The following is a 21,855-nucleotide window of genomic DNA, read 5'->3' as shown; positions in this document are numbered from 1 at the left end:
TATACAAATTAGTTAAATACCAGGTAGTTTGGGAGGTATGAGAGTGGGTAGCAGGAAAATTTGGGGGGCCAATAAAAGGGGGAGGGGTGTGGGAATTGAATTGCATCTTAAAGAAAGAGAAGGATTCTTGGATTTGGAGATTAGGAGGGAAAGTATTTCAGGCATAGGGGATGACCAGTACAAATGTATTAAGTCTGCAGAGTATTGTGTGAAGAACAAAAAGAAGGCTAGTTTGACTAGATTGATATTCATCAAAACAAGAAAGATAGCTTATGGCAAAATGTATTTAGTAGGGCTTTAAAAGCTAAACACAGGAGTTTATATTTTATTCTGTTGGTAATCTAAGCCCCTAGAGTTCCTTAAATAGAGAACTCACATGATCACATCTGTGCTTAAGGAAAATTACTTTGGCAGTTATATAGAATGGATTGGAGTGATGACAGCCTTGAGGCAGGGAGGCTGTTGCAATCATCTAGGTGAGGGGTGCCTAACTCAAGAGTCATCCTCTCAACTCATATTTTAGAACTTTAATATACTTATTGATGCTCCATTAGTTTTCTAATTCATTAACCCCTTTAAACTCTAGTGGCCTACATATTCACCTTAACCACCCAGTTGAATTATCATGCTTTTAATTCTTACTGTCCTAGATAACTGTGCCACTTCTGTCACCTTGAACTCTGAAATTCTCCTTTTCTGGTCACAGCCTCTTGTTTTTCCATTCTTTCCTTTACCTTAATCATGTTACATTTTTTTTCCTAGTCAATGATCTTCTGTCTCTTGTTTCACCCAAGTGTTTCTGTCTTCAAATATTATTTTTATAGGGGGCCATTTCAGCTACAAGCTGTCCTGCCCTACCAATATTCAAGTCACCTCTATCATTTAACTTCTTCTTTTCTGTTGTTATACTACTGAATGCCACTAGAGGAAGCATCCCCTACAGATTGACTTTTTAAATGTCTTATTTTTATTGCTATTTTTTATTTTTGAATCACTTTTACTTAATGGATATTCCTTCTGATCCTTCTTCATGGAGTCATTCTTTGTAATAGATTTTTAAAAAGACAGTTCAGCTTCCCCCCAAAAGTCCTATCTACAAGTATATGTTATTCCATATTAATGCAAAGTGATTTAGGAGATACATTTTCTCACCCTTTCTACTCCAAAGCCCAAACTTTTTGCTCATTAGAATTACATAACATTTAGTTTTGTTTTTATTCCTTCTTTTTATGTTGTGGTTGTGGTCATGGTTATTTTAATATTTTAAAATTGAGTATTTTCTCTAATGGATATATATTATATATGTGTAATATATATTACATATATATTACATATATATATACATATATATATATTCTGTTACATTCATGAAGCATAATTTATTTTAACCTTCCCCCAGGCAGTAGATAGTTAATGACAGTGGTCTTCTTAATTTTTAGTTCTTTGCTCCTACAAAAATAGTTGCTATGAATATTTTGATATCTATGTCACCTTTCCTGTAACTTTAGACTTTTGTTATTTTCTTTTTGAATTTACATTTTTATTTATTCACACATTACTAAAATAGTCTTGTTGTAAGAGTAAACATAATGTCCGCCCCCAAAAACAATAAAAAACCTCATGAGAAATAAAGTGAAAGAGAAAAAAAAATGTGTTTCAGTCTGTGTTCGGTTACCACCAGCTCTGTTTCTGGGGTGAATCGCATAAGTCCATTAGATAAGTTACTTCCATATTTTTCTACAGTGGCTGTTGCTGATAATAATTCCCTCCATCCATTCCTCCCATTCCCTTTATTATATTTTCTCTCTCCTTTCACTCTCTCCTTCAGTGCTGTGGGACAGCTGAGTGGCACAGTGGACAGAGCACCGGCCCTAGGACCAAGAGGCCCCAAGCCTACATCCTGTCCCAGAGACCCAGCACCCACCCAGCCCTGTGGTCCTGGACATGCCACCCAATCCCACCACTTTGCACAAAGTAAAAAAAATGACTATCCTCTCTCATGAGCCTACCCTATCCTCTATCACCTACACCCCCCTCCCCTCTCCCTGTCCCCTTTCCACTATCCCTTTTCCTCTCCTTTTTCCTCTACATTTCTCTACCTTATTAAGTGTATATATTGTTTCCTTTCTGAGCCATTTCCAATGAGGGTGAAGGCTCCTTATTCCTCCTCACCTTCTCCCCTTTCACTCCATTGCAAAAACTTTTTCTTGATTCTTTTACATGAAATATCTTAACCCATTCTACCTCTCCTTTCCTTTTACAATACATTATACCTTCCAGTTCAGCTCCCTCCTGTGCCTTGTCTAAATATGCTCCTTCTAACTGCTTTAATAAATGAGAAGGGTCATATGAGTATTGTCAATATCATCTTCCCATGCAGAAATACATGAAGTTCATCATCATTAAGTCCCTCATAATTTACCCTTCCCGTCTACCCTCTCTTCACCAGAGTCCTGTACCTGAAGATCAAACTTTCTGTTCAGTTCTGGCCATTTCAACAGGAACATTTGAAATTCTCCTATTTCACTGAATGTCCATCTTTTCCCCTGGAAGAGGGTGTTCAGTTTTGCTGGGTAGTTGATTTCTTGGTTCCATCCAAGCTCTTTTGCCTTCCAGAATATTATATTCCAAGCCCTATGAGCACTTAATGTGGATGCTACTAAATCCTGTGTAATCCTGACTGCAACACCATGATATTTGAATTGATTCTTTCTGGATGCTTGTAATATTTTCTCTTTGACTTGGGAGTTCTGGAATTTGGCTGCAATATTCCTGGGAGTTATTTTTTTTAATCTCTTTCAGGAGATCATTGAATTCTCTCAATTTCTATTTTATCATCTTCTCGAATATCAGGGCAATTTTCCTGTAGAAATTCTTTTAAAATGAAGTCAAGGCTCTTTTCCTGATCATGACTTTCAGGTAGCCCCAAAATTTTTAATTGTCTCTCCTGAATCTGGTCAGTTGTTTTTCCAGTGAGATAGTTCACATTTTCTTCTAGGTTTTTAATATTGTTTTATTGTTTCTTGATTCCTTGCAAAGTCATCAGCTTCCTTTAGCTCCATTCTACATTTGAAGGAGTTGTTTTCTTCAAGAGAGCTTTCTTATCTTCTTTTCCATCTGGCCAGTTCTGCTTTTTAAGTTATTATTCTCCTCATTAACTTTTTGTTTTGTTTTGTTTTTTAGGGGTTTTTTTTGCAAGGCAAATGGGGTTAAGTGGCTTGCCCAAGGCCACACAGCTAGGCAATTATTAAGTGTCTGAGACCAGATTTGAACTCAGGTCCTCCTGACTCCAGGGCCGGTGCTTTATCCACTGGGCCACCTAGCCGCCCCCTCATTAACTTTTTAGACTTCTTTTTCCATTTTCCACTAGTTTTTAACATGTTTTCTTTAGCATTTTTTGATTTCCTTGACTAAACTGCTAACTTGGCTTTCATATTTTTCCTGCATATCTCTCATTTCTCTTCCCAGTTTTTCCTCTACCTCCTTTACTTGATTTTCAAAATCTTTTTTGAGCTCTGCTATAGCCTGAGCCCAACTCCTATTTTTCTTGGAGGCTTTGGATAGAGAAGCTTGAACTTTATCATCTTCTGAGTGTGTGTTTTGATCCTCTATGGGACCAAAGTAATTGTCTATGGTCAGGTTCCTTTTTTTTTCCTATTTACTCATTTCCCCAGCCTGTGCCCTGTTTTGGGGTGCTTCCAGCAAGGACCTCAGTTCTTTCAGTGTCTTATGAGAGGCTCTGACTGCTTACCTGGCCTGTGCTTTGGTTTATGTACTCCCCTCTGCCCTGGAGCTGGGAGGAGAGTCTCTGCTCCACTCTGTTAGTATAGGGGACCCAGACTATGACCAGGATCTGAATATGAACAGAGTACCAGTTCCAGGGACACAGGAGAGACCTTGATAGTCTCTTCCTACCCCCTTGACTTCTGTGGGCTAAGCACTCTGGGAGTAACTGCTGGGTGGCTTTCTGCTGGCCTGTGGCTGTGCTAAGGTCCATGCTGGCCTGGGCTCTGTGCTCACTCTTTTTTTTTTATTTATTTTTTTTTAGGTTTTTTTGCAAGGTAGATGGGTTTAAGTGGCTTGCCCAAGGCCACACAGCTAGGTAATTATTAAGTGTATATGACCAGATTTAAACCCAGGTACTCCTGACTCCAGGGCTGGTGCTTTATCCACTGTGCCACCTAGCCACCCCTCTGTGCTCACTCTTGACAGAGATTTCCCCACTGATCTTCCAAGTTGTACTTGGTGTTCCCTGGGTTAGTAGGTCTGGAAACTGCTTCTACTGTCACGAGCTGGCACCCCCAGGGACCCAGGTGCCCTGTGGACTTTTCCTGGAAGGCTGGAGCTTCTTCTCCCACTCCCATCTATTGATAACTGGCTGCACTGCCATCCCCTCCAACCCCATGGAACAGAGCCTTCCCATGATCTTTCAGGTTTCCTTGGGCTGGAGAATTACCTCACTAGACCTTTCTGTGGGTTCTATCTCTCAGAAATTTAATTGAGTCATAATTTTAAGGTTTTGGAATATTTTAGAAGAGAACTCATTCCTGGGAAATGCTGTCCTCATGTCACCATCTTGGTTCCTGACATTTGTTACTTTCAAGGAGGAGTTTGATTCCAAATTGTTTTCCAGAATGATTGAACCTCTTAACAACTCTACAAAAAAAATGTGTTTGTTACTATGTCAGTCTTTATACAATTCTTCCATTAATGACAGTCTTTTCTCATATTTGCCAAATTGCTGGATGTGAAATGATTCTGTCTTTATTAATAGTAATTTGGTACATTCATATGATTGCTAATAGTTTGCGCTTCTTGTTTGAAAATTGTTTATTCATATCCTCTTACCAATCAAGGACTAAGTTCATGTTCTCTGATTTTAACTAGGGCCTCACAGTGGCACTGCAGTCCTTTATATTGATCTTTTTTTAAGGCAGCTAGGTGGTAGAGTAGATAGAGCACTGACCTTGGAGTCAGGAAAACAGAAGTTCAAATCCATTCTCAGGCACTTGACACTTACTAGTTGTATGACCCTTGGACAAGTCATTTAACCCTAATTGTCTCTCATGCAGGGCCATCTGCAGATGGCTACAGAGAAGAAAATAAGGCTGGTGACTTAGCACAAGCACCCCATCACTCAAAACCAACTCATGTGCTTTTCATGGTCTTCTTCTAGAATGAAGGACAAACATCATCATCATCATCCTTGTTATTCTTTTCTGAATGACTGTTCTTCATTTTCCCTTCAATCCTTCTACAATTCCCTCAATACATATTTTCTTAGTAGATGACCTTGTCACTATTTTTCCAAGAGGATTTGAGGCTAACTTTATAAGATTCCCTTACCTCCTTTACTCCACACTTCAAAAGCTCATTTTTCTTTTCTTTTCTTCCAGCTTCCAAGGAAATGATGACCTTTCTCCTGAAGAAAATCAATCATCTTTCTAATGTCATTTATCCCACCTTTCTTCAAATTTGGGAATTTGACCCTCACCCTCTATTCAATCTCTTCTTTTCTCTTTGCTCCTTTCTCATTTCCTGCAAACTTCCCTAGATTTCTGAAATCCTTAAAAGACATTCCCTCAAACTATCATCTTATCTCTTTCTCATCTTTCAATGCCAAGCTCTTAGTTACCTATAATACCTGCTATTTCCAGCAATCATTCATTATAGACTTCCTACTCCCCTTTGAACTTCCTCCAAAGTGATACCAATGACCTCTCTTGTTCAAACAAACCCAATAATACATTCTAGTTGATATATTTTGTTTTTCCTTAAATTTTTTCTGTACACTTTCCCTCCCAGAGAGCCATTCCACATAATAATGAATTTTTTTTTAACAAAAAAAGAGGGGGGAAAAATCAACAATCCATCAATATGTCAAAAAATCTGAAAATATATGCATTGTTTTTTACCAATATATTAAATAACTTTATATTCTTTTTCTCATTCATTTGTTAGGATTAAGTGATAGATAATTTTATTGAAGTTAATGAACATAGCAAAATTTGGGTCATATAGCAAAAATCAATTAAAGAAAAATTTATATCCCTAAACATTTTCATCTGTAAAAGAGAGAAAGAATAGACCAATGAATTGGACAGGCAACTAAAGAAAAAAGAGAAGAAAACCAATAAATATTAAAAGCTAGAAATTACAGTTCAAAATAGAAATCCTAAAAATCAAAGAAGAAATTAACAAAATTAAAAGCAAAACAAACCACAATCAAATTAATGTAAATAGGAGTTATTTTTTTTTAAAAAAAAAAAAAAAGATAAGCCACGGGGCCACTAGGTGGCGTAGTGGATAAAGCACCGGCCCTGGAGTCAGGAGTTACCTGGGTTCAAATCCAGTCTCAGACACTTAATAATTACCTAGCTGTGTGGCCTTGGGCAAACCACTTAACCCTGTTTGCCTTGCAAAAAAAAAAAAAAACCTAAAAAAAGAGGAAATCCAATTGGTCATAATGAAAAAGGAAAGGTTGAATTTACAGTAGATGAAGAAATAAAGAAAATTATTAGAAAATACTTTATCCAATTATATGCCAATAAAACCTAACAATCCAAGTGAAATGGGTTCATATTTACAAAACTAATAACTGCCTAGATTAACAAAACAAGAAACAGAGGACTTGACACTATCCGAAAAGAAAATTGAATTAATCATAAATGAGTCCCTAAAGGAAGATGGGTGGTATTAAATATTTAAGGAACAGTTAGCTCCAGTATTATATAATCTGTTTGATAAACTAGGAAAAAGAGTCCTGGAAAATTCCTTTTATGATACAAAAATGATACTGATATACAAATAATCAAACTATTAACAAATAGACTATAGCAATAGGACACAAAAATTAAATACCACAATCAGATTGAATTTATGCTATGAATGCAGAGCTGATTCAATATTAAGTGTCAACATAACACCATTTTAACAAGAATAACAAAAATCCTATTATATATTGATATGTGAAAAGCTTTTGACAAAATACTGCATCCATTTTTTTTAAAAGGTATAAAAAGATTTTTCCTTAAACTGATATGATGATGGTGATGATATTTGTCCTTCATTCACAAAAGACCATGATGACATCAGGGCAGTGATAGCATTGAAAGCACATGAATTGGATTTGAGTGAGGGGTTACTGTGCTAAATCACCAGCCTCACTTTCTCCTCCAGTATCATCTGCATCACCATATTTGGATCAGGGCAACTGGAGATAATCCTGGATGTGAGGCAATCAGAGTTTAAGTGACTTACCCAAGATCAGAGAACTAAGTGTCAAGTTTCTGAAGCTGGATTCAAACTCAGGTCCTTCTGACCCTAAGGCCAGTGCTCTATCCCCTGTGCTACTTAGCTGCCCAAAATGATGTTTTGTGTGTGTGTGTGTGTGTATGTATATATATAGTAGCTTTCTAAAAAATCTAATACCAGCATTAAATATGGTAGAAATAAACTAGAGGTCCGATTCAGGATTTTATTACATAAAGAATTCAGATTAATATCTATTTTTTGAAGAAATGAGCCAAGAATTCCAATTTGATTATAAAATCAAGGCAATCTAGGGTGATCACTAGATGACAATCATGGATTCCTGCAAAATTCCCATGGTAATTATAGTAAACATACAAAGAAAAGGGGAATTGAAATGTATGTTAGTACAGTTTGTTTGATATTTTGGGATTTCCTCGATTTAGTGCTGATTTTGAGTTCTAGACACCTGGGTACCATACCAGCCTCCATTTTGGCTGGAGTCCCAAGCATATAAGACTATGAACTGGTCATGCTCAGATCATGCTCTGGTCAGCATACTTTATTTTGGCTTACATCATTCTTAGTTTATGTATGTTATTAATTGAGAGGAACTCATCATCATCATCATCATTATTACTATAGTTTTCATTGATAGAAACTTTTGCCTTGAACACACATTATGAACTTTACTCCTAGAGAAAGTTTTTCAACAACCATCCACATGCATATGCGTATTTTTAAATTACATAATTTCCTCCCACCTTCCTTCCCTCAGCAGTGAATAGTCAGGTGACTATTGTACATATATATTTGTGTTTAACATATTTACAGATTAGTCATTTTCGGTATGAGGAATTAGAATTAAGGGAAAAGAAAGAAAAGCATTATATAGGAAAGAAATACATAAGAGAAAATTTTTAAAAGTAAATGTAGGGCGGCTAGGTGGTGTAGTGGATAAAGCACCAGCCTTGGAGTCAAGAGTACCTGGCTTCAAATCCGGTCTCAGACACTTAATAATTACCTAGCTGTGTGGCCTTGGGCAAGCCACTTAACCCCATTTGCCTTGCAAAAACCTTAAAAAAAAAAAGTAAATGTAGTGTTCATTCAGAATCTGATGGGGTTTTTTGGGTTTTTTTTTCTTTTTCTTCCTCTGGATGGTGATGGTATTGTCTATAGCCAGTATAATATGATTGTCCTAACTCTCTGTACTGCCTAGAGGAGCTGTTTCCATCAAGGTTGATCAACTCACAATGTGATTAATGTATACATTGTTCTGTTGATTCTGCTCCCTTCACTCAGCATCAGTTCTAGTAATTCATTCTATGCTTCTTTAGAGTCCAACCATTCATAGTTTCTTGTAAACAATAGTATTCCATAACATTTATATATACCATAACTTGTTCAGTCATTTCCTCAATTGTAGGGATCCCCTCAATTTTCAATTCTTGGGCACAATAAAAAGAGCATGAAACATGTGAGACTTTTCCCATTTTTTATGATTTCTTCTGGATATAGCCTAGTATTGGAATTGCTGGGTCAAAATGCATGATCAGTTTCATTGCTCTTTGTACATAGTTCCATTTTGCTTTCCAGAATGGTTGGATCAGTTCACAACCTCACCAGCAAGGCATTAATGTCCCAGTCCTCCCACAACCTATCCAACATTGATCATTTTCCTTTTTTGTCATCTTAGCCAATCTGATAGGTGTGAGGTTTTGCCTCATAGTTGTTTTAATTTACATTTCTCTAATCAGTAATGATTTGGAGCATTTTTAATATGATTATATATAACTTATTTCTTCATTTGAAAACTGTTCATTATCCTTGACCATTTATCAATTGGGGGATGACTTGTAACCTTATAAATTTGATGCATTTCTATATATATTTCAGAAATGAGACCTTTATCAGAACCCCTAGCTATGAAAATTGTTTCCCAGCCTTCTGTTTTCCTTCTAAAAGTCAAAATCATCCATTTTGCAATTTATAATGTACTCTATTTCCTGCTTGGTCATAATTTCTCCCCTTTCCAAAGATTTGACAGAATATTTCTTGGGCTGTTAATTGATCTATGGTGTGGCACTTTATGTCTAAATCCTGTACCCATTTTATTTTGCTATAGGGTATGAGATGTGGGTTTTTGCCTAGTTTTTCCAGTACTAAATTCCAGTTTTCCCAATAATTTTTGTAAAGATCAACTCTTGACCCAGATGAACTTAGGTACAAAAAAAGTTTACTCTTTTATTCATTTTTTTTTTTGGATATTAAAGTAACAAGGAAATTGGCTAGATTTCTTAGGGAATTCATTGGAATTCCTTATTAAAGTAGTAAAGTTAAGAGAGAGGTTAAGGACAATTGTGAGGGCATTACAGCCAGTCTGATAACAAGGGGATAAGGCAGGCCAGGGTTCTATAAGGTACCTGCTGGGAAAGGGGTAAAGGAGGAGGGATTAAAAGGTGAATAATACATAGACTGCTCACATCCTGAGGGGTCAATTTAGAGTCTTCAAGTGATATTTGTATTATAGATAATGGGAATCTTGAATAGGAGCTTTTGGGTGGGTTTAGCAATGAGAAGGTAGTAAGTGGACTTCAAGTAGTTTGACTACTTTGAATAAATGGGATGGGTGTAGGTATAGTAGCTCAAAAACTTAATGTTTTCAGGTTAGGGCAGAGATTTTTTGTTTTTATTGATAGGGGCTTGTCTTGTGCCAGGGGAAAGCAAAGTACTTTCATGGAAGTTAATTGACCTCATCACAAGAATTTCCATTATTTTTTAAAATTTAAATATTTATTTGCTTTTCCACCACATGCCATGGTAGTTTTCACCAACCATTTTTTTTGCAAGGATTCAAGTTTTAATTTTTTTCTCCCTTTCTCCCTTCCCTTCTTTGTCCCCCTTTCCAATCTGATAAGGCACTACAAGTATAACCATGCTAAACATAGATCCATATCAATCATGTTATGAATGAAGAAAGGAATGTCCATTATTGCCATTACTATTTGATGTAGTGCTCAAAATGCTAACTAAACTTACAATATAAGAAAAAATTGAGGGAATAAGCATAAGCAAAGATGGGACAAAATTATCCCTTTTTTTTGCAAATAATGGTTTGCTTAGATAGTCCTAAAAAATGAAATTAAAAAATTGAGAAAAAAACTGTAAGTTACAGAATGGAAAATAAACTCACATAAATCACGTTTTTGGGTATTACTAAGAAATATCAGCAGGAAGAGATATAGAAATTTCATTTTAAAACATCTACAGAATATATAAAATATTTGGGAATCTACCTGCCAAGATACACATTGAAACTATGTGAGTACAACTATGCAAATAAAAAATAACTATACATATATAAATAAACACTTGTTAAAGGACATAAAGATAGAACTGATCATTTGGGGACATAATAAATTATTCATGATTAGGACAGACCAGCATAATAAAAATGATAGTAATATCTAAATTAATTTGTTTATTCTATACCAAACAACCAAAGCATTATTTTATAGAACTAGAAAAAAATAAAGAAATAGATTCTTAATGCAGTGACCATCTATGATTCCCAAGGACTCATGATAAAAAAAAATACTAGCATTTATATGACTCTTAGGAGTCTAAAGGAGGGAGCTCCCTGAAATGAGGAGAGATCTTTAGTGAGTTTTGACCTTTTGGAAATAAAAGTGTTAACCTTCCTAGAGTTTGGCCTAACCAAAGATAAAAGTTACCAGAGGTTTTGGCCTTAAGAAAGAGCAGAATATAAACTGAGGAGTTCTTGGTGACCAGAGAAGCCAAGTCATTGTTCTCTTTACAATAAGCACCCACTATTCATTTGTTAATAGGGTTAACATAGCAATTTATATGAGTTTACTTATTTGATCCCCATAGCAACTCTGAAGAATTACAGAAAGAATATGGTTACTATAAGAATGCTTCTTGCTGGGGTAGCTAGGTGGCGGAGTCAGGAGTACCTGAGTTCAAATCTTGCCTCAAGACACTTAATAATTACCCAGCTGTGTGACCTTGGGCAAGCTACTTAACCCCATTGCCTTGCAAAATCTTTAAAAAAAAAAAAAAGGAATGCTTCTTGCTGTTGAGTCATGCCTAACTCTTTTATGATCCATCTGGGATTTTCTTGGTAAAGATACTGAAAGGTCAAAAGGTAGGCCAGTTGTCTAAGGAGGACAGCAATGGAAGCAAATAGAATGTAAAGCTGTTTATTGAAGGAAGGAACTGGCGGGCTAGGTCAGAACAGACTCCAGCAGTAATTGGGGAATACACTTTATAGAGTATATGTTATAGGAAACAGGGTGTTATGTTTTCCATAGGGATTTGAGGATCATTTGGGGTCTCCTTGAAGATTGAGAGTAGTTTGAAGTTTCTATAGAAGTTAGGATTCATTTTATCTGTTAAGTTTTGCTTCTGGGAATCAAACAGGGCTCTCCTGGGTAAGAGTAAAATCCAGGCCTGGATCCAACATTTCAGGCTTTTTGTTTTAGTTTTACAAAGGGATTAGGGTCAGTTACAGATTAAAATTGGTTAGGTAGGAGAATAACTGAGCTTGCACTGGTCAAGGGAAAATCCCTTGCCCACAAAGACTATGGGATTAGACTGTTGTCTCTGGACAATGTGGGGAACAGAGTGTTGTTAACCCCACATAATGCTTGGAGGGATTCTAGCTATTTGTTCTAACAACACACCGTGATAGGAGGTTTCTAAATGTTAAAAAAAAAAATGGGGGTATTGTGCCATCTGGGTGGATGCTTCTTGGGAATTGGGACAGTGGTCCAGTCTTTGGTGACTGCTTTCTGCTGAGGAGGGGCAACATAGGATGTGCAGGAAGGTTGGATGTGCTGGCAGATTGGAAGAAGGCGACATCTTGATCTAGGGAAACAGACTGTAATCACAGTTAGAATTTTTAAATGAGACAGTCATTTTGAGCAATTTTGTATAGAAGGGCCTAGAAACCCTTTGGATAGGGTGATTGTGGGTGATTTCAGAGGGCTGACTTGCTAGTTCAGAACTTTCCTGGTCTAAGGAGGAAGAAATATAAGCACAGAGAGAATAGGAGAGGTTTCCAACATCAGTACCCATGGAAAAGAGACCTAGAAACAGGTTATTATTGAGCATGCTGATATGGAGGTGGTGGGTAGAGGATATCAGAATAAGGAGGTGAGAATGAAACATGAAATGTGACTTCTGCTTTAGCTGGTTCCTGAGGAATCTTTGTAGGTTCACAGGGAGTTTATCGGGGAGATACCCCAGTACTGTGGTCTTTGAGTTCCAGTTTGTCACCATAGGGGTTTCACAAACAGAATTAGGGTTCCCAGGGCATAGCCAGTAGGAGGTTAGGCTAGGAAAATAGTATTATTATCAACCAGAATAAAAAGAATGTGAAGGGGAAATAAAGAGTAACTAGGAGAACATAGCCAAGGGATATCCACAAGGGCCATATGTATTTTTAGTTTTGCAGAACAAAGTAGACGATAAATGAGGATAAGCAAAACTATAAGCACCAGGGGCCACTTAGCAGAGGTCATCAAAGACAGGCATTTTCCCCTTGAAGAAAAAGTGAAGATCTTCAACTTGTGGTCTTTCCATGATTCACTCAGTCCAGAGTTCAACCTATTGGGAGTTGATAATATGCATATAACAAGCAGAAAGGAAAACAACAACAATATAGGGAAATGTGAATAGCAAAATAGTATTCCATGACTTCGGTAGTTGGATAGTTGAACCAGTATATCTAGTATGCATCATATGGTAGTTGGGCAACTAAGTGGTGGGAGTCAGAAAGACAGGAGTTTGAATCTGGCCTCAGACTTTTGATACTTGTTTGACCTTGGGAAAGTCATTGAACCCTGATTGCCTCACATCCAGAGCCATCTCCAGTCATCCTGATCCATATCTGGCCACTGGATCCAGTTGGTTTGGAGGAGAAAGTGAGATTGGTGACTGAGCCCCTTTCTCACTCAAATTCAATTCATATGCTTGTCATGGTATCACTTCCCTGATATGGAGAACAAAGGACAAACACCATCATCGTCTTATGGTAGTTACCCAATCTAGGCAACATTGGTCTTAGTAGTATGTAGGGAAATACTACATGGTACCAGGTCATATTGTGCACACACCCATGTCTTTCATTGGCTTACCTGCTCTGATTGTGGAAATTTGCTAAAGAGAGAAAAAAAGCTGGGACATAATTAAAACAAAATCAAATTAGCACTTGGTTATTCAACACACACACACACACACACAGCAAGATTGAACATTTTTAGCTCTATTTGATTTTAGGTAGGTGTCAGTTAATAGTCAGCCATGCAGTTACACAGGAATAGCCAGGTGGAAAACACTCCTTTTCAAAGAAGCACAATGGGAAAACTGAGCCAGGAGTCTGTTTTGGATTGAGACCAAAGATTGTTATTTTGGTCTGTTTCTGGACACTTTCACCTGTGAAAATTTAGGTTCACTTTTCCTCTGAGTAGTTTGTGACATAAAGAAGTTCTTCTGAATGGTAGATTACTGATTTAATGATTCATGATTCATCAGACAATGATGCCTAAAATCGGAACTTAAAATTTATCATAATTCCAAGTGTCTTTTTTTTACCCTAAATAACAAACTCCATCAGTTATAGCTTAAGGCTGTAAGATACAGTTGTTTTATCTCATGGGTTGCTAAAAGTAGTAAAAGTTTACCAGTTCAGACATACATAAGAAATTTCACTTAAAATTCATCACTTGTTTTTTTTTCCTTTTTTGCAATTTTAATTTATTCTGGTGGAAAGACAAAATCATTAGAAATCATTTCTGTATTAGATAGGAACTTGCAGGTCTGAAACAAGTCAGGTTCACTTTTTAGAAATTGCATGACTAATATACTCTTTAACCCTTAGGTTTCACTTATAAGATCAAATAATTTACTTTTTCATAATGGTAACCAATAGTTATAAATATAACTTCCTCTAAACTTTATGCAAGGGTAGAAAAAGATTCAGGTAGTTACAAAAGACTGTTGAATAGCATTAAAGAACTTCTCCACCGATTTTTCTTTGTTTTCTTTTAGTGTCTTTAAACAATAATAACAGCTTAACAAATTTACAAATTTCAAATCTATTTGCCTTTACCTTTATCACTTGGAATAATGTCAAATTAGATATCCAAATTGAAAACTTTTGTTGAAGATCTATGACTAGATGTTTCAAAAGTCTTTTTCCTTTCAAGATTTTCTTTGTAACTCAGTTAACAATTTTATGAATTCAAGTCATAAACAAAATACCCTTAAATGAGTTTCCTTTCAAAAACTCGAGGTTTATAAATCTTTAAATTTCTTTAGTATTATTCTTGTTTTTCAGCAGTGCAATTGTAATTTCCCAGTGTTCCAGTTTTTGAAAGAATTTTTCATATTTGTAATCATAACTGTCAAAAACTTTACTTTTTTAACCATATAATATAGCTATAGTGACCATAATATTAATACATGATTTTACTCTTGAGATATTTCTGTTGGCATAATTCCCAGAAGGGGGTGGGTCCTAGATTATATAGGAGTTGAAATATTTGATAGCTATTTTTCTCTTGAGAAAAACCATAAGAAGAAAAGAGGAAGGATTAACTATAGAAAAATTCCCAGAATGGAGTCCAAACTCAAGGAATGGGAGAATAGATTATCCCCTTTCAAGGTTGCAATTTCGAGGTAAATTTTACCTGCTGGCACCAAGCCACTTTGGTCAAGGATGAGTGATCCTCCCATCCCCTAGCTGTAGAGCAGTGGAAAGGAGACAGCAAGAAGAAAACTAAGTGAGGAGGGAGGATTCCAGAGGGAGGAAGTTTTGTCTAATCAATTTATAGTGTTTTTGATTTATTGACCTGTTCAAGCTTCATTTCATCTGACTTTCTAAAGTAAAAAGAGACCATATGTTTATTCTTCCAAGCTTGTCCTGCAAATTTTTCTCAGTTCTTTAGGAGACAATCCCAGGGGGTTCAGAATTGGTATGGTTCAGCAAAGAGTAAGGCAGAGCCAGAGTACAGTCCCAATACTGGGGGGTCAGGAGTTGTCAGATTGGTAGAGTAGAGATAGTAGGGGAGGTCTGATGTAGTTGGGGAATTTAGACTTGTTTTTGGGAGGGTCACATTAAGGTGGAACAAGAGGATTTGAGAAGTTGAGCAGGAATGGCAAAGGGTGGGGTTACCACCTTAGTTTAAAAAACTGCTGGATGTATGGAATTTCCTTCTACTTGTCTTGCTTCTGTAACAAATAGATCAAGTCAGTGAAAGTATTGGGGAATTTTTGGAATTCGAGAATCCCATGAGGAGGAAAGTTACAAGAGGTGAGGATCCACAGAAGAGCCCAGTGACTATGACCACAACACACACAGGGAGTCCCTGCCCTCCACAGTTTTGGTTTAAATAGAAAAAGAGATGTCCCTGATTTGCTTCTTTGTTTTGAGGCAGTTCCCCGCCCTAGCTAGGATTTCAGAAAGGAACACCCTGGGTGTTCTGGCTAGGAAAGAAAGGAGAGTGCTTGGGAAGGAGTCTTACCTTTGGACTTAGTCCTGTCTTTTGAAGTGACCAGGTTATAACTTTTGTCCTTAAATATCAGGGGTTTGGTGGGTGCAGGAGAGGGTTGCAAGAGTTTCATTTGGCAACATCAGGGAGTTAGCCTGAGTGTGCTGTCATATCTCACTGCTTGCCTGATTTCAGGCCTTTAGTATTCCATGCTACTCTTCTCCCAGATTTTGGCACCATATGAAAGGTCAAAAAGGTGGGTCCATGTATAAGGTGGACAGCAATATAAATGGAAGTCAGTGCAAAGCTTTTTATTGAGGGAAAGAGTGGACAGGTCTGAGCAGGCTCTAGCAGTAGGAGAGCATGCCTTTTATAGGGCATGAGATGGAAAAACAGGGTATCATTTTCATATTGGAGTCTTGATAAGTCAGACACCACAGACATTACTGAGCAAGAGAATCAGAAACTATAGAACTTAACCCAATGTTTTGATAAAATAGAAAACATAAATTACCTAGGAGAAAAGAAATGCCTTTATTTAGTGAAAATGCTTAGAAAGCTGAAAAGCAATCTAGAAGAAATTAGGTTTAGACCAGTACCTTATACTATATTTCATATTCCATTCTAAATGAATGCACTATTTTAATGGTAATGATCAAGCTGAAAAAAAAACTAGAAAAGAAGTGGATCAGTATAACTTTCCCTGAAGCTGAGGAAAATGTAGTCAGCTAAAGGTTCAAGCAGAACATAAAAGAATTCATGTAAAGATTGACTCTGACCCAGAAGAAATTTTAGGGACAGAAAGGTTTATTTAAGAATTCTAGTGAGATTCAGTGACTGAGCTTGAGCTAAAGTGGTCTGGGATCTTGGCACAGCAGCAGCATCTTCTGTACCTCTTCTGTGATCCTCAAAGCATCCTCACCTCCTGCCACTGTACCATTCTCCAGTAGCCACAACTTACTGAAGTCCCACTACCTTGCTGAGAAAGGATATTCCAACTCCTCACAAAGCAACCATATAGTCAAATGTTGATGCCAGAACTCAGTGAAAAACTCTAGGATAAGACTACATCCAGTGGCTTCTTTTTTATGTTTTTTTTGTAGAGGGAGTTCTCTTTGGTTCTAGGGGACAGAATCAATGAATTTATCAATAAACATTTACTGTATTAAATACCTCCTATTTGCCAGATATAGTGTGAGGGGATACAAGAACACAGCCCCTGCTTTCAAGGAGCTGAGATTCTCCCAGGGAGACAACATGCAAACAAATCTATACAATGCAAGCTTTATATAGGGTGCACTGGAAATAATGACCAGAGAAAAGACCCAGGGATTAAGAGGGACTGGGGAAGGGTTTTTTTCTTTTTTCTTTTTCTATATTTTTATTTTTGTACAAGTGATATTTTTTTTATACATTACTAAAATATTCTTGTTTAAGAGTAAACATAATAGCCCCTCCCCCAAAAAATATAGACCCTCATTAGAAATAAAGTAAAAGAAAGAGAATAAAAATGTCTTTCAGTTTCTGTTCTGATACCATCAGCTCTGTCTGGGGTGGATCACATTCTTTATGATAAGTCCATCACAAAAGTTACTTCCATATCTTTCCACTGTTACTGATGCTGATTGTAATTCCCTCCATTCATACCTCCCCACTACCATATATTATATTTTCTCTCTCCTTTCACTCTGTCCCTCTTCTAAAATGACGCAGCAGACTGATCACCAGATCTGGGGCCAAGAGGCCCCAAGCCCATATACCACCCCTAAGACCCAGCAGCCACTCAGCCCTGTGTTCCCAGACAAGTCACCCAATCCCAGCCCCTTGGAACAAGTAAAAAAGAAAATGTGTTATATCTGACTAGTCTTTCCTATGATCTACCCTCTCCTTTATCAACCACATCCTCCCCCTTCCTCCTTTCCCCCTTTCCCCTTCTCTCCTTTTTAATCTAGATGTCTATACCCCATTGAGTATATATACTGTTTCCTCTCTGAGCCATTTCTGATGAGAGTGAAGGTTCCCTCATTCCCCCTTGCCTTCTCCCCTTCCAAATCATTGCAGTAACTCATTGCAAAAAAAAAAAAAATATGTATCTTTTATAAGAAATGTATTAGCTGGGGCGGCTAGGTGGTATAGTGGATAAAGCACCAGCCCTGGAGTCAGGAGTACCTGGGTTCAAATCTGGTCTCAGACACTTAATAATTATCTAGCTGTGTGGCCTGGGGCAAGCCACTTAACCCCTTTTGCCTTGCAAAAACCTAAAAAACAAAAGAAAACAACAACAACAAAAAGAAATTATTAGCCTATTCCACTTCTCCTTTCTCTTACAGTACATTTCCCTTTTAGCCATTGACTCCATTTTTACAATATATTATGTCTTCCAATTCAGCTCTCTCCTGTGCTTTATTTATAAAAGCTCCTTCTACCTGCTCTATTAAATGAGAAGTTTCATATGAGTATTATCAGTGTCATTTTTCTATGCAGGAATACTTGCAATTCATCATCATTAAGTCCCTCCTATTTTACCCTTCTCTTCCACTCTATATGCTTTACCTGAGGCCTGTATTTGAAGGTCAAACTTTATGTTCAGCTCTGGTTATTTCAATAAAAACACTTGAAATTCCTCTGGTTCATTCAAAGTCCATCTTTTCCCTGGAAGAGGATGTTCAGTTTTGCTGGATAGTTGATTCTCAGTTGCATTCCAAGCTCTTTTGCCTTCAGGAATATTATATTCCAAGCCCTACAAGCCCTTAATGTAGCTTTTGCTGAGTCCTGTGTGATCCTGACTGCAGCTCCATGATATTTGAATTGTTTTGTTCTGGCTCCTTGTATTATTTTCTCTTTGACTTGGGAGTTCTAGAACTTGGCTACAGTATTCCTGGGGGTTGTTTTTTTTGGATCTCTTTCCAGGGGAGATCAGTGGATTCTCTCCATTTCTATTTTGCCCTCTGCTTCTAGGATATCAGGGCAATTTTTCCCATAGGAATGCTTTTAAAATGAGGTCAGGGCTCTTTTTCTGATCAATGACTTTCAGATATCCCAATAATTTTTAAATTATCTTTCCTGAATCTGTTTTCCAGATCAGTTGTTTTTTCAATGAGATATTTCACATTTTCTTCTAATTTTTCATTCTTTTAGTGTTGAAGTATTGTGTCTTGACTTTTCATAAAGTCAGCAGCTTACTTTAGTTCCATTCTACATCTGAAGGATTTGTTTTCCTCAGAGAGCTTTCTTATCTCCTTTTCCATCTTGCCAGTTCTGCTTTTTAAAGCATTCTTCTCCTCAATACCTTTTTGAACTGTTTTATCCATTTGACTTATGCTGGTTTTTAACATTATTTTCTTCAGCATTTTTTTGGATCTCCTTGACTAAGTTGCTGACTTCTTTTTTCATGTTTTTACTGCATCTCTCTCATTTCTTTTCCCAATTTTTCTTCTATCTCCCTTGCTTGATTTTCAGAATCTTTTTTGAGCTCTGTCCTAGCCTGAGCCCAACTTCCATTTTCTTGGAGTCTTTAGATGCAAGAGTTTGTACTTCCTCATCTTCAGATTGAGTATTTTGATCCTTCTTGGGATCATAGACAAAGTATTTCTCAGTGGTACTCTTTTTTTCTCTGTTTACTCATTTCTCCAGCCTGTGCCTGGTTTGGGGGTGCTTCCTGAGCTTTTGAGTATTATTGGGACACCCCCCACCACCACCAGGGATCTCAGTGTGTGAAACTCTGACTTCTTTCCTGGTGAGTGACTAACCACAAGCTCACTCCTCTGCCATGAGGATGGGGGGGGGGGCTGTTCTATGTGGGGTCTAGACTGTGATCAGGATCTGAATATGGTCAGAGCCTAGAGTCCTGTTCCAGGTACAGAGGACAGACCTCAGAGGTCTCCCTCCCCTACCTTTGGTGGGCTGAGCACTCAGGGCTCTGTTACCTGGAGGCTCCTGCTTGCTGGCTCCATGCCTGCTTCTGTTAACTGGATACGGGCTGCACGGACCTGAGCTTTATGTACTTAACTCTGGCAGAGGTCCCCCCCCCCATCCTCCCAAGTTGTGCCTGGTGCTCTCCGGGGTGCAGGTCAGGAAATTGCTTCTGCTGTGGGAGCTTCAGTTCCAAGGTACCCTGGAGCTCTTTTGGGGAGGCTGAAGTTTCTTTTCACTCTGGTGGGGCCACCACTCTAACTATGGGGAGTGGAGTTTTCTCACTATTTTCCAGTTTACCTTGGTCTGGAGAATTGCCTCACTGGTCCTTTCTATGGGTTCTGTCTCGAAAATTTAGTTACAGTCATGATTTTAAGATTTTAGAAATATTATGGAGAGAACACCTAAAAGAAGCTCTTCTCCTGTCACCATCTTGGCTCCATGATCCACCCCTCCCAGTGGCTTCTTCATGGATGATAATATCCAGAACAATGTGGATAACCCAGGGCACCTATTCATCATGACTTAGGCTGTGTGGCTGGAGATGAAGAGATGTGTTCAAGGAACTGTTTGCATTGAGGATCAGCATAGAAGCCACAAGCCTTCAGATGAGCATGACTGATCTTAATCCTGACAATCTGCGGGGTGGTGATGACCTGGATACCAGCTATGTGCTAAGTTCTTGTGTTTGAAGTGTCTGGATCATCTGTGGATTCTGCCTGCCCCCTACATTGTAGCTGTGGAAGCTCTGGCCAGCCTGGAAGGTGACCTGAATGCTTTGAAGGAACATGGCTGAGCAGGAACAGCAGCAGCTGATTGATGACCACTTCCTCTATGACAAGCCTGCCTGTCACCCCATTCCTTTTGACCTCTGGCATGACCTGAGACTGGCCCAATGGCAGGGGCATTTGGCACAATGACAACAAGACCTTTCTGATATGGATCAATGAGGAAAATCAACTGAGGGTCATCATCTCCATGCAGAAGGCAGGTTACATGTAGGAGGTCTTCACATACTTCTGAACCAGGTTTACCCAGATAGAAACCCTTTTTAAGACCAAGAACTAGGAGTTCATGTGGAACCCCTTCTAGGCTATATCCTGACATACCTTTCCAGTGTGGGTTCAGGCCTACATGCAGGTCTCCATATCAAACTTGCTTACCTGGGAAAGCATGAGAAGTTTTATGAAGTGCTAAGGAAGCTGAGGCTGCAAAAGGTGACAGGATGTGGACAAAGCAGCTGTGGGTGGTGTCCTTGATATTTCAGAGCTGACTGACCAGCTTCTCAGAGGTCAGGCTGATGAATATGATAGTGGATGGTGTGAAGTTGCTAATTGAGACAGGGCCAGTTCATTGATGATCTTAAACCAGTCCAGAAATGAGCAGTTGCTTCCCCTGAATTCTGTACTTCCTAATTTATTGGAAGAAGGAATAACCACCTCCTTCCCACCTGTGGCACAGAAAGGGGGGGGGGGCTCAGGATGCAGTTCACTTATTCATGCTATAGAAAACTTTTCCTTCTGTCCTTTGTTTGTTAGAGTTTTATTTTTTAATTTTTTTTTTTTTTTGCTAGGCAGTGGGGTTAAGTGGCTTGCCCAAGGCCACACAGCTAGGTAATTGTTAAGTGTCTGAGGCCAGATTTGAACTCAGGTACTCCTGACTCCAGGGCCTGTGCTCTATCCATTGTGCCACCTAGCTGTCCCCTAGAGTTTTGTTTTTGATGACTGGGATGCTGAATATTAAATTAACAAGCTATTATTTTGGTATGAAAAATTAAAAAGAATTACTGTAGTAAACAGAAGTCAAAGAAGAGAGGTGGGAAATAAAGGCAGTTGGGAGTGGCTGATCCCTTGAGGAATGAGCAGCTGAATAGTCAGATAATTAAGGGAGGGAGGGAGAGGAAAGGGGCAGGAGATTGGAATAGAGGCCAGTTGAACTGATCTGGTAAGAACAGCTACTTCCATCTGTAAAGATTGGACTTATATAGGAAAACCACATTTGTATTACAAGCTGGGAAAAGGTAGGGAGAGGTATTTGAGGCAATTTACATCTTTAGTGGATTTGCATCTCAGAGTGGGCTGAAGTATTTCTCACCACCTATCTAGTACCCAGTTTCTGTTTGAAAGACCCTAGAGATAGGTTTGGGAAAGACTTAAAGAAGTTTCTATTCAAGTGT

At 38.0% G+C, this 21,855-nt stretch overlaps 1 protein-coding gene and 1 pseudogene across 1 annotated transcript in view; both read left to right on the top strand.

The window, feature by feature from the left end:
* SPATS2 (spermatogenesis associated serine rich 2) overlaps positions 1–21,855 on the top strand; it is a 144,011-nt gene that overhangs the window by 39,772 nt on the left and 82,384 nt on the right. The window lies entirely within an intron of this gene.
* On the top strand, positions 1,371–21,591 carry LOC141514855 (creatine kinase B-type pseudogene; annotated as a pseudogene).

This window comes from Macrotis lagotis, chromosome 2, assembly GCF_037893015.1.
Source record: "Macrotis lagotis isolate mMagLag1 chromosome 2, bilby.v1.9.chrom.fasta, whole genome shotgun sequence".
NCBI classification, from domain to species: domain Eukaryota; kingdom Metazoa; phylum Chordata; class Mammalia; order Peramelemorphia; family Peramelidae; genus Macrotis; species Macrotis lagotis.
This window is presented reverse-complemented; position numbering and strand designations above follow the sequence as displayed.